This window comes from Perissodus microlepis, chromosome 12 (genome assembly GCF_051167445.1).
Source record: "Perissodus microlepis isolate ML-2025 ecotype Zambia chromosome 12, ASM5116744v1, whole genome shotgun sequence".
NCBI lineage: Eukaryota > Metazoa > Chordata > Actinopteri > Cichliformes > Cichlidae > Perissodus > Perissodus microlepis.
Window position 1 is genome coordinate 3,821,499 of NC_140472.1, and position 12,321 is coordinate 3,833,819.

Here is a 12,321-nt window from a genome sequence, read left to right on the forward strand (position 1 = left end):
TAAAAGCCATGATTTTGTCAAATTTGAGAAGCTGGATAAAAACTTTGGAGATGATTGCAGAGCAGGGGGCAGATGTGTTTTACATCAGAACAATAAAAATGGATTTAATCAGTGACATAAAGAAAGCAGGTATTGTCAGACAGGTGACTCCGATGAAGGCCACAAGCCAAAACGCGTTGGTCAATTATTAAAGTTGTTCATCTTCCCTCAAGTGTTGCTGGAGTTCCTGCTTTGTGAATTCTTTCATCCTCTCCATGCACCATAGAAGCAGGTGAAGTTGTGCCAGAAATTTTTTTTGCTGCCATTTTCTATGTCTGCCAGGCACAATGATCTAACTACAAACAAACAAAGCAATTGGCCCTGTGAATATTTGCTACACTGCTACACAGGCTACACTGTGAGCTGTCTGGATCAATTAAAAGTATTGATTATGAGATGCGTTGTGTTCAGTTTTGCTCAACAGATTCATTTGTTTCAATGTTTTTGCTCAGGACGAAACCTCACACTGGAGGACTCGGCCTCGTGTAAAGTTACAGTGACTGATGCGTGGAATATGTCTTTGGGAGAATACCAGATGTACTTCCCTCTTCCCCCTGCAGGAGGAGCCCTCCTCACCTTCATCCTCAATCATGAAAGGTTCCAATAGACACGGACTGTTGAGCTGCTGCTCATGTACACTTTGAAATCACAAAATCACAAACTGACATTTTCTTGAAATCTTAATGTGTTGAGCTGAGCTGTTTAATTTAATAACTGATTTAGTTATGGCTCGAACAGTGGTGGAAGCAGTATTTAGATCTGACTGGAGTAAAAATAGCAACATTCCAGCACAAAACACTAAATATAGATAATATATTTAAGTGAAGCTCCTGGTTTCAAAAAATGATTATTATTATTATTACTAAATTTATGGTTATTTCAAAGTAGAAAAAGGTATAAAATTTGAAACAAATAAGTATCAGAGGTTTTTGAACTCAAATCTCTTTAAGATTCAGTTTTAATTTGTTGTTTGTCTTTGTCTCTCATTATTTTCTCTAATGCGTTTGTTTTTGCAATCACAGAGCTTTGCAGACAATATATGGAGCTTGATCAGCAAGACTCATGATCTTCAGTATTACGGCATCACCTCGTATTTGGAGAGCATGGGTACCACACATGTGTCTGTGCTGACCGAAGATGGATCCGCTGTGTCTGTCACCAGCAGCATCAACCACATGTCAGTGTCTGGATGAATCTGTTTTACTGTTAGGAAGCAGCTATCAAAAATGTGTCTTCCTTTAAAACTGAAAGATTGAAAAGGTTTAAGAGATTATTTTTAGAAGCTGCTTTGTAAAATGTCTCTACTTGTATGTGTTGTAGTTCATTTAGCATTTTGTACTTACAGATTTGGCTCCAGATTCCTCTCTCCAAGCACTGGAATCATCCTCAATGATGTGCTGTTTGACTTCTGCACAATATCTAATTTTGGTAAGGGATCAGCTGGATACATTTTACACTTATGAAATATGAGCATAGGGCAGAGCATTGTGCAGATGAGGAAGCAAAGTGAGGATTTCAAAACTAATGACACAAATAGTTTCTTTTATTTCCTGCAGTTATTTTCCTATGGAATGAATAAAGTCTATTTAGAATTAATTTATAAGAAAGGTTTTTGTTACCTTTCAACACACATTCCTCAGAGGAAAAAAGTAAAACAAACAAACAAACAAACAAACAAACAAACAAACACACACACACACACACACACACACACACACAAACAATCAAACAAAAAACAAACAACATTTCCTTCAGCATTCATTAGTGTCTGATGTCAGATGCTGAACAAAAGTAAATGGCACATGTCAGGGTTGAATAAATGCCCTTCACCATCTGCTTCACATCATTCAGAAGCAATCATTTTGTGATCATTTTTCTCCTAACAGTGATGAGTGTGGATTGTAGTTCTTTCCTGTCACTCAAGGCTTTTGTTGTATTTCTCAGGAGAGCAGCCTCCCTCCTCTATGGCTCCAGTTTTGCTGAAGTCTCAGTTGAAGACACTGGTGGTTGGATCGACTGGTGGGAGTATGATCACTACTGGAATGGCCTCGGTATGTTTTCCAGGAGATAAAATGATGCATCGTGTTAGAGTAAACATTGTAGTCAGAGATGTTTTCACCTTAAAGGAAAAAAGGCAAAGCAGCTGGTTACTGAGGCCAAAAGCCAGGGATGTTAGTTTAATAGCCTGGCTTTAAGGTTATAGAAACTCCCGCAGCCACAAAATCACAAACTTGTAGCCAGTAGTGTGCATAGTACTTAAAGATCATTAAACATGATGCTGATTATTGTTCCATTCTCCCAGTAAACACTGTCCTAATTAGTTTATAGTTTCAGTTCATATTTTCAAGTCTTACTGGATACATGTTTATTTTGCTAATTTTAGCCCCACAATAGTCCAAAAGGATCATAAAGTATGCTTAGGGTGGCCTGTCTATATTTTGATTTCTGGGTTTAAACAAACATACAAAAACAATTTTAAAAACAAGTAACAAGATGGCCACAGTCACAATGCTCAGGTTAACACATATGTAGTATATGTGAAACACATAATCACAGTTAATTAGGCTGAATCCAAAACACCAGGGCTGATGTCACTGTTACAGCCATGTCACTGCAGCAAAGCTTACACACTGTAGAGATTTATTCATAACATTATCTTAAATGGTGATACCATCCATGTGGTCACAAGGATGTGTGACATCATCTGTGAGACATCAACCTTAAGATTCAGTGACCTTGTATTGTATTGTGTGTATTGTGTGTGTACTAATTTAATCAGGATTAATTAGGGTTGATATAATATTTTTTATGACATAACTTTTAGTATCCGAGATATAAATATGAAGTCATGTGATCTTACGTTGTAAGATGTGAAGACTTATGTGCTGTGGTGTTTTTTCTTTTCGTCAGTCTGGGAGGAGTTCTTTTTTGTCCTCCTCTTTCCTCATGTATTGTGTATTTCCATTGTTTTTTCGTACCTCTAATCTGTCTTCCAAATGTTATGTTCGTGTATTCTGTGTATGGTCGGATGGGATGCTCATGATAGTCGTCTGGCAGCCATTAATACAATAAATAAAGTATTATCAATCAATCAATCAATCAATCAATCAATGATGCCACTTTTCTACAGCAACTGGCAATACATAAAATTGTAACTAAAAATGCATGTTGAAATTTAAAATTTTAATTAGCTTGACCACAGAAGAGTTTTCCATTTTGCCTCAGTCCATTTGAAATGATCTGTGGCACAGAGAAGATGCAAGTATTTCTGGATCATGTTTACATATGGCTTATTCTTTGCATGGCAGCGCCGTAATCTGGATTTTCACTTGTCATGGATAATTTAGCGTTGTGAAACTACTTGAACAAACTTGTAAGAAAAGTTGTAAAGTCCTGCTTATTCGAGATCTGCTGAAATATGATGCTGATAAACAGTAATTTAGCTCAAATGTTTTTCTTCTTAGCTTATCACACGTCCTTGATGCTATCCACACTTTAAGTAGAATTTGAGCAAACCGGTTGTCCTATTATCAGATACATGTATATTTGCGAAAAATATGCATCATATATTTTAACTTATTGATTTATTTATACAACACATATAGATATACATTTTGAGAGAAAACAAAGATTTAAAAATACACTTGAATGCAGTTGACTCAGACATTTCAGTTTCATCAAATGCTTTCAAAGGTTCTTCATGATGGTTGTGTTGACAAATTTGTCCAAATCTGAAGCTAACAAAATACATGTAAGCTAAAGACAGTTCACATAGGTTTCAATTTAAACATAAAATATTGTTTCGGTTTTTATTTTCCCTGAAGTTTAGTTTTAAATTTCAGTTAGCTGCATTTTTCAGTTTTAGATCACTATAAATAATTCATATTTGAGCAGTCCTGACAGATACCCGAACATTCAGCTGCACTTGATATTAGTCCAACTGAAGATCATAATTTACCGTAATGTCTCTTCTCTCACTCGGTCAGACAGTGAACCAACATCACTGATCAGAGACTAAAAGTCACAATTGTGATGCAAAGTGTTTATGGTTTGGGTGAGGAAGACCGGCGCGTGGCTCATGAACATCGCACAGCGAAGCTGATAAAGCAGCGATAAGAGCCGTCAATGTTAATCTTTTTGCAGTGGGACAACGACGTGCATGCTATCCCTGGTGGGATCAAGCACACGGAGGAAAAAGCTGAGGTAAGAAAGGTCCACCCAGTGTCTTGCAGAGATGAGCATCAGCGCTACCGGACCCCTCTCTGGCTTCCGCAGCTCTACCCCGAAAAATGACAGTGACAAACCAGCCATCATTGTGAGATTTGCTAACAGAAAACACAAAACAGCACTGTTAAAACAAGGAAAGAAACTGAATGGATCCGATGTCTTCATGAATGAACATCTGATAAAAAGAAATGCCAGGAAAAGCACGCTACTTGAAGAAACAGGGAAAAATTCAAAATACATGGACCACCAACTGTAAAGTATTCATTAAACTCAATGGAACACAGGAACAAGCCAAAGTGTTGGTCATCAGAAATATGGAGGAGCTGGACAAATACTGAGGTTCAACTTACACTGTAGGTATGAATACACATGTGACGTGACACACAACACAACAAATGGCACAGTTTAAAAGAACTTCATCTGCATCCGGCAACAATATCAATATAACTCATTGGAATTCTGTTTATGATAAACTGGAACTGAGAACATTTCGATACACAGACCATAATGTTCTAGACTTAGAAAAGGACATAGACCCGGAAAATAATGTCTTCTATAACATCAGCAATAACTGCTGCTTCTTTACTGATGAACAGTTTAAACACACCCAACTACATGGAAACACGGAAAACAAATGATCAATAATCCATTTTAATAGCAGAAGTCTGTATGCCAACTTCAACAATATAAAGGAATATCTAAATGAGTTGACAAATCCATTTGGAATTATTGCCATTTCTGAAACATGGATCAATGCTGAGAAAGGACTGGACTTCAGACTGGAGTGAATTTAGTAAATAGAAGGAACAAAAGTGGAGGAAGAGTAGCTGTGTATGTGGATAAAAACCTAAATTACAAGGTGGTGGAAAGTATGACAACTGCGATTGATAATTTATTAGTATGTATAACAATTGAAACTTATAAGGAAAAAGAGAAAAATGTAATAATTAGCTGTATGTATATATATATATATATATATATATATATATATATATATATTTACTCTAGTATTCAAGTATTTAATGACTTCATGGAAGAAATATTCTCTAAAGTAAATCAAAAAGTTATGTTTATCTGTGGTGATTTTAATATTGACCTGTTAAATCCAAAAAAGCATGAAATGACTGACGAATTTCTAAACTCTATGTACAGTTTGAGTTTACATCCTAAAATAACCAGGCCTAGCAGAATTACACCACATTGTGCCACCTTACTCGACAATATTTTCACTAACAATATGGAAAGCAACATTGTGAGCGGATTATTAATTAATGACATCAGTGATCACCTACCAGTTTTTGCAGTTTATGACAGTAATTATAAGAGAAATCACCATGAAGAACAACTGAGATACAGACGTGTAAGGACAGAAGAAACTATGAATGCACTTAAGAATGATCTTTTAAATCAGGACTGGGACAATGTGTACAAAGAAACTGATATTGATATTGCATATGGCACATTTTTTAGAATATTCATGGATTTGTACGATAAAAACTGTCCAACAATAAAATACAACAGAAAGCACAAATATTCAGATAGACCATGGATCACTAAGGGTTTACAGAATGCATGTAAAAAGAAAAATACACTCTATAGGGAATTCCTAAAACAAAGAACAAAAGATGCTGAAAATAAATATAAAACAAAAACAAAAATAAGTTGACCAATATTATGCGTGTATGTAGAAAGGAGTATTATAGTAAAAAATTGATCAACAATAAACATAATATGAAGGGAATATGGGATGGTTTAAACAGTATCATTAAAAATAATTCTGAACAACAAAATTATCTGCAATATTTTATTTACAATGGCAATATTATGGGAAACACTGCTGATGTGGTCAACAGCTTTAATCATTATTTTGTAAATATTGGACCAAATCTGGCAGAACAAATTCCTGAGTCACTGCCATCAGTAGACTGTAGTGAATGATAGGAACCCTAACTCAATGTTCCTCACATCAGTGGAGGAAAAAGAAATAATTGACACTGTACACATGTGTAAATATAAAACATCTACTGATTGTAATGATATTTACATGAAAATCATCAAGAAGGTCATAGAAAGAATTGCAGGACCTCTAACATATATTTGCAACTTATCATTTCAGACTGGAAAAGTTCCAAACAAAATGAAATTTTTTTTTTTTTTTTTTTTTTTTTTTTGTGTCCCGTTTGGATCTTTAGCCATCAGAATTGTTGTCTTAAGGCCAAGAAAGATGCCAAGCGGATTTATTTTACCAAGTGGATCATCATGGCCTTGCCATATTGGTCCATTTGATTGACCTTTATTATAATTATGAATTTATTTTATTTTCGGTTGCTACAAACGGGACAGACGTGACTGGGGGATAGGACAGGGAGAAAGAATGAAAGAAAGAGAGGGAGAGAAAGAAAACCAAAGGGGAGAAGAGACGGTGAGAAGGGGGGGAAGAAAGGAAAAAACAAACAAACAAACAAACAAAACGCCTGGATCACCTGTATGGAGAAAAAAAAACAGAAGAGAAAGCAAACAACAAAGAGCAACATAATAAAAACAGCACCATCACAATAAACTAGCTAGCAGTAGATAACAGTAGATACTAAATAATAAACGATATTGTGCAGCACGCAAGATAGACAGCGCACAATGTGCTTTGAGGCAGCAGCCAAGAAAGGTGTAGTCCGCGTCTGTGAACACCCGTGTGTACACCTGTGTGCATACCTGTGTGGATCAGCATGCTTGTATTCCAAAGGTTTCTCCATGTAACGATCTGCTAGGGAGTGTGGGGAGCCATAGCCCCGTCCACCAGGGTATGAAGCAGGTATGGAGGAGATCCAGGCCCCAGATATCCAGAGGCCCCAGAGTACAAGGACCCGAGGAGGACCACCAAAGGGGGGGGGAACCGTGCCACCCTCCTGGGAAGAGCTGAGTAGAGCCCCAAACGAGAGGTCACCCCGCAGCTACGGAGCAGAGGCCAGAGGGGGTTGCAGTGGCGTGCCCGCGGGCTCCGCCGGCAGCCAGCTGTGCCAGAGAGGACCGAGCTTCAGGCCCAGAGGCCAGAGGCCTGAGGGCATCCCAGCCCCCGGAAGGAGCCCAGCCGGGCCACAGGCGCCCGGCCCCGCCAATCGGCCACCAGGAGTGAGCCGGTACATGCATGAGCGCCCAGCCCCAGATGACAAGGACCACCAACACACCAACGTCTAAGGGCATCAGCCACCGGCAGGGAGTGTGGTGAGGGGAGATAGGCCTCCGTACTTTAGAGGGCCTGAGATGTACCCAGAGAGGTTGAGTCTAAGACCCAACCTGACATATAGACACAGACAAACAGGCACACGCGGACACAGACGTGCATTCCCACCCCCATATGCACAACCAAATACTCGGCACTCACCCAACGTGTAGACAGACACAAATAGACACTGCACAGACAGTCGCACTCCCCAAACAAGCCGCACCTAGACCCAGGAGATGTAACCCTTCTCTCTGGGGTGGAGGCAAGCGGACCACCTCCTTATCTGCAGTAGCAGGGAGGCCCCGCATCCCAGACCCCAGTCTGACGGCCAGCACCTCCTCCCAGCCCCCCAGCCCTGACGGCTAACAGAACCGGGGTGAGTGAAGACCTCAAACCTCCCTACGCCCGCTCATATGTAATGTTGTTGTGTGCTGTTCTAAAGTGCATTTAAAACTCAGGAGAGCATGGTACTAGCTTCCTCTCAGAGAGCAGCACGGCTCCTCCCGAAAACCCTCAGTGTCTAAATGCATTTAAAATTGAGGGTAGGGCACCAGCGCCAGAGGTGGGTTGGAGTACAACGACCATCCTCTGGATGCTGTAAAACGTGCCTACCCCCAAGGCCCTATATGTATGTGTTATGTGAGAGTGTGAGTAATGTGGATGTCTAGGTTGCAGAATAAAATTGAGGCACAGGCGGCCAGAAGGAGACAGAGGGGGAGTGCCTCCCCTGCACCCTGGTGACATACCTGCACCCCAAGCCCTGCGTGTGTGGGTGGGTGTGGTAGAGCGGGAATAGGGAGGCAGCTGAGGATGGGGAGGGAAGAAAGGGAGGGGCAAGCGGCCCCTCCCTGGGGCCAGCTCCCCCGCTGACCCCAGTAGGCACCCCCACGCTCTGGAACCCACCAGGGCAAGGAGGCCCAGGCCCATCCGGACCGGGGCCCGCAGCAGCAGCACTGCCCAGCCCCACAGAGTCCGGGGCAGCCCACCCGACTCCACCCCAGAGAAAACTGCACCCACCCCATCATCCAATCATCTCCCAAACTACACAAGACAATAGACACCCAGGTTGAGTTCATTCTCCCCCTCTCCTATATCTCTCCCCCCACCTGCAGAGTGAGCTCCTGTAGTGAGGAGACCACCTGCAAAGATGTAACAACCTCCCCACCAGTTAGAGAGCCCCCTAGTTGGGCCGATGCACCAGAGGTCCCCTGCACTGGGGCTGAGCCCCCCTGCACCCACCCGCCCACTGCTCCGGCGACACAACAGCCAGGACCCAAGCCCCCAAGGCCCGGCCAGCACCCCAGACCGGGGGGCGGAGCACCCCCAGACCCCCAAGCCTCCACGCCCGTCCCGGACCCTCCCAGGGGCAGCCAGGCTACCGGGCCAGTAACCAACGTCCGCCAGCACAGACCCTCCCCCATCTCCGCTGTACGCAGCCACAAGGAAAACACCATCCAAGAGCCCCAGAGCTTCTAACCAGGTCATGGCCACAGCCCCCAGGTTAGGCCCTCCAGGGAAACGTCCCTAGGGACTCCCCAGATGCCCTAAGGCCGTCCCTACCCCCACATCAACCACAATAGCGAAGGCAGGACCAAACCATGACCCCCCACCCCCACTAGGTGATGAAGCCGATCAAAGGAGCCCAAAGGGATTGATCAAATGTGATGGCAGAGGTTGTATCAAGACTAATGTGATCTATTAGATGGTTTTTATATTGGTTAGAATTAAGATTATTTTTATTTTTCCAGTTAATGAGGACCATTTTCTTGGCAATGCATAGGGCCGTAAAAACAACGTGGGCTGTGTTTATTTCTGCAGTGACCTCATCCAAGTTGCCCAGCAAGCATACTAAAGGGGAGGCTGGAATGTTACATTTCAGACACTTTGATAAGTCTTCACATATCTCACGCCAAAATTTCTGAACTGGTGGACAGAACCAAAGAGCGTGGATGTAATTGTCCGGTGTATTTGCTGTGCAGTGTGAGCAGTTGTTGGAAGGCGTATAGCCCATCTTGAACATCCTATGACCAGTATAGTGCACTCTGTGTAATATTTTGTATTGTATTAATTGCAAACTGGGATTTCTGATCCATTGAAAGGTTTTTAAGCATATCTGAGACCAAAGGTTTGGGTCTAAGTTGATTGATAAATCTGCTTCCCATTTTGCAATAGGAAGGGATATTGATTCATCTATTTTAGAAAGTGTTCTGTATATTTTAGACAATAATTTGGGGGGTTTTAGACTAAGAAATTGTACCACACTTGGTGGTGTTTGTAATTCAGCTTCACTGGGATTAAATTTCTTTTTTACTATGGATTTAATTTGTTGATATTCCAAAAATCGTTTCTTGTTGATCCCATATTGTATAACTAGTCTGTCAAACGAAATAAAGTCTGTTCCTTCCAATATATGTTCCAAGTATTTAATTCCTTTGCAACTCCAATCTGAAAAGTTTATCATATTATTGTTTTGTAATATGTCCGGGTTGTTCCAGATAGGTGTACGTTTGCATGGGATTAATGAAGACTCTGTCATTTTTAGAAACTCCCACCATGCTGTCAGAGAAGAGCTAATATTGATGCTTTTAAAGCATTCATGTCGTTTGATGTTTGAGCTGATAAATGGTAGGTCTGAAATTTCTAGGTTATTACATAGTGCCTGTTCTACATCTATCCAAGGTTCATCTAAGAAGGTGTGTTTAAACCATCTAGAGATGAACTGAAGCCTGTTGGCTAAAAAATAGTGATTAAAGTTAGGCAGATCTAATCCTCCTTTATCCTTGGTCCTTTGTAGTGTTTTTAAGCTGATACGTGGGGGTTTATCTTTCCAAAGGAATTTAGAAATGTACGAGTCTAGAGATCTGAACCAATCTTGTGATGGCTTATTTGGGATCACTGAAAATAAATAGTTTATTTTTGGCAAGATCATCATTTTTATAGCGGCGACCCTTCCCATGAGTGATATGGGTAAAGATTTCCATCTAGCCAGGTCGCCTTCTACTGTCTTTAAAAGTGGGATGTGGTTTAATTTAGTTAATTCTGAAAGTTTAGGAGAGACATTGATACCTAAATATTTTATATTTCCACATTGCAGTGGGGAAGGAGAAGAATTATGGAAGGAGCAATTAATCGGAAGAACTGTTGATTTCGACCAGTTAATTGAATAATCTGAGACACTTGAGAAGGAATTTATCAATGCAATTACCCCAGAGATATTGGTTTGTGAGTTTTGGAGAAAAAGTAACACATCATCTGCATAAAGGCTGATTTTATGTTCTATATTCTTACATTTTATGCCCTTAATTGTTGTAGCCTGTCTAATTGCTGCTGCTAATGGCTCAATAAAAATTGCAAACAGTGAAGGGGAGAGTGGGCATCCCTGTCTGGTGCCCCTCAGAAGAGAGAAGCGGGAGGATGTTTGGTCATTTGTTCTGACACAAGCTGTTGGGGAGTTATATAATATTTTTAACCAGTTTATGAAACAGGGTCCAAAACCAAATTTATGTAAAGTTGCAAATAGAAATTTCCAGTTAACTCTGTCAAATGCTTTTTCTGCATCTAAAGAAAATATTATGGTTTCAGTGTTTTTACTGCATGAGTAGTCTATTAAATTAAGTAATCTACGTGTATTTGTTGATGAGTGCCTACCTTTTATAAAACCAGTTTGGTCAGGATGAATTAAAAGGGGGGTTATTTTCTCTAATCTCTTTGAGAGAGCTTTGCAGATTATTTTAAGGTCTACATTAATAAGGGATATTGGACGATAGCTTGAGGGATATACAGGGTCTTTGCCTGGTTTTTGTAAGAGACTGATATTTGCAGAGTTCATATTTGGTGGTAGTCTACCATTTTCTTTGATTTCCTGCAACATCCTGTGAAAAACTGGTGCCAGAATTGTCCAGAATTCTTTGTAAAAATCTGTTGGAAAACCATCTGGACCTGGAGCCTTATTATTGGGCATACTTATCAGAGCTTCCTGGAGTTCACCTGGCGTCAGTGGCGAATCCAGTGCTATTGCTTGGGTGTCTAATAATTTTGGAAGAGTTATGTTGTCGAGAAATTGATCAATTTCGTTTTTAGATGGGTTTATTTGTGGTGTATATAAAGTTTCATAGAAATCCCTAAAAATGTTATTTATTTTTTTAGGATCATATATTGTATTCCCAGATAAATCTTTAACAGCACATATAGTTGTTTTTTCTTTATTGATTTTTAACTGGTTAGCAAGAAATTGTCCGGATTTGTTACCGTGTTCATAATTTTGCAGGCGAAGTCTTTGTACTAAGAATTTAGTCTTTTTATTAATAATTTCATTTAATTCTAGTTTTGTCTTGCGTATTTTGTTTAATATTTCTTGATCTTGGTGTGACACATAGGCTTTTTCTAAGGATTTGATATTTTTCTCTAGTTCCTGAATTTTTTTGTTTTCTTCTTTCTTCTTATGTGATGAGAAAGAGATTATTTTACCTCTCATCACGGCTTTCCCTGCTTCCCAGAGGACAGATGCTGATGTTCCAGGAATGTCATTAAAGCCTAAATATAGAGTCCATTCTTTTTTAAAGTATTTGATAAACTCTTCGTCTTTGAGCAGTGAATGAAAATTGCTAAAGTTGTGCCGCTGTATAAAACTGGGGATAGACACCATTTCACAAATTACAGGCCTGTTTCTTTACTTCCACAATTATCCAAAATCCTAGAAAACCTGTTTAATAAACGATTAGACAAATTCTTAGATGAATATAAATTACTTTCTGACAGTCAATATGGATTCAGATCAAAAAGATCAACATCTCTGGCATTAATCGAATCAATTGAGGAGATTACAAATGCTATAG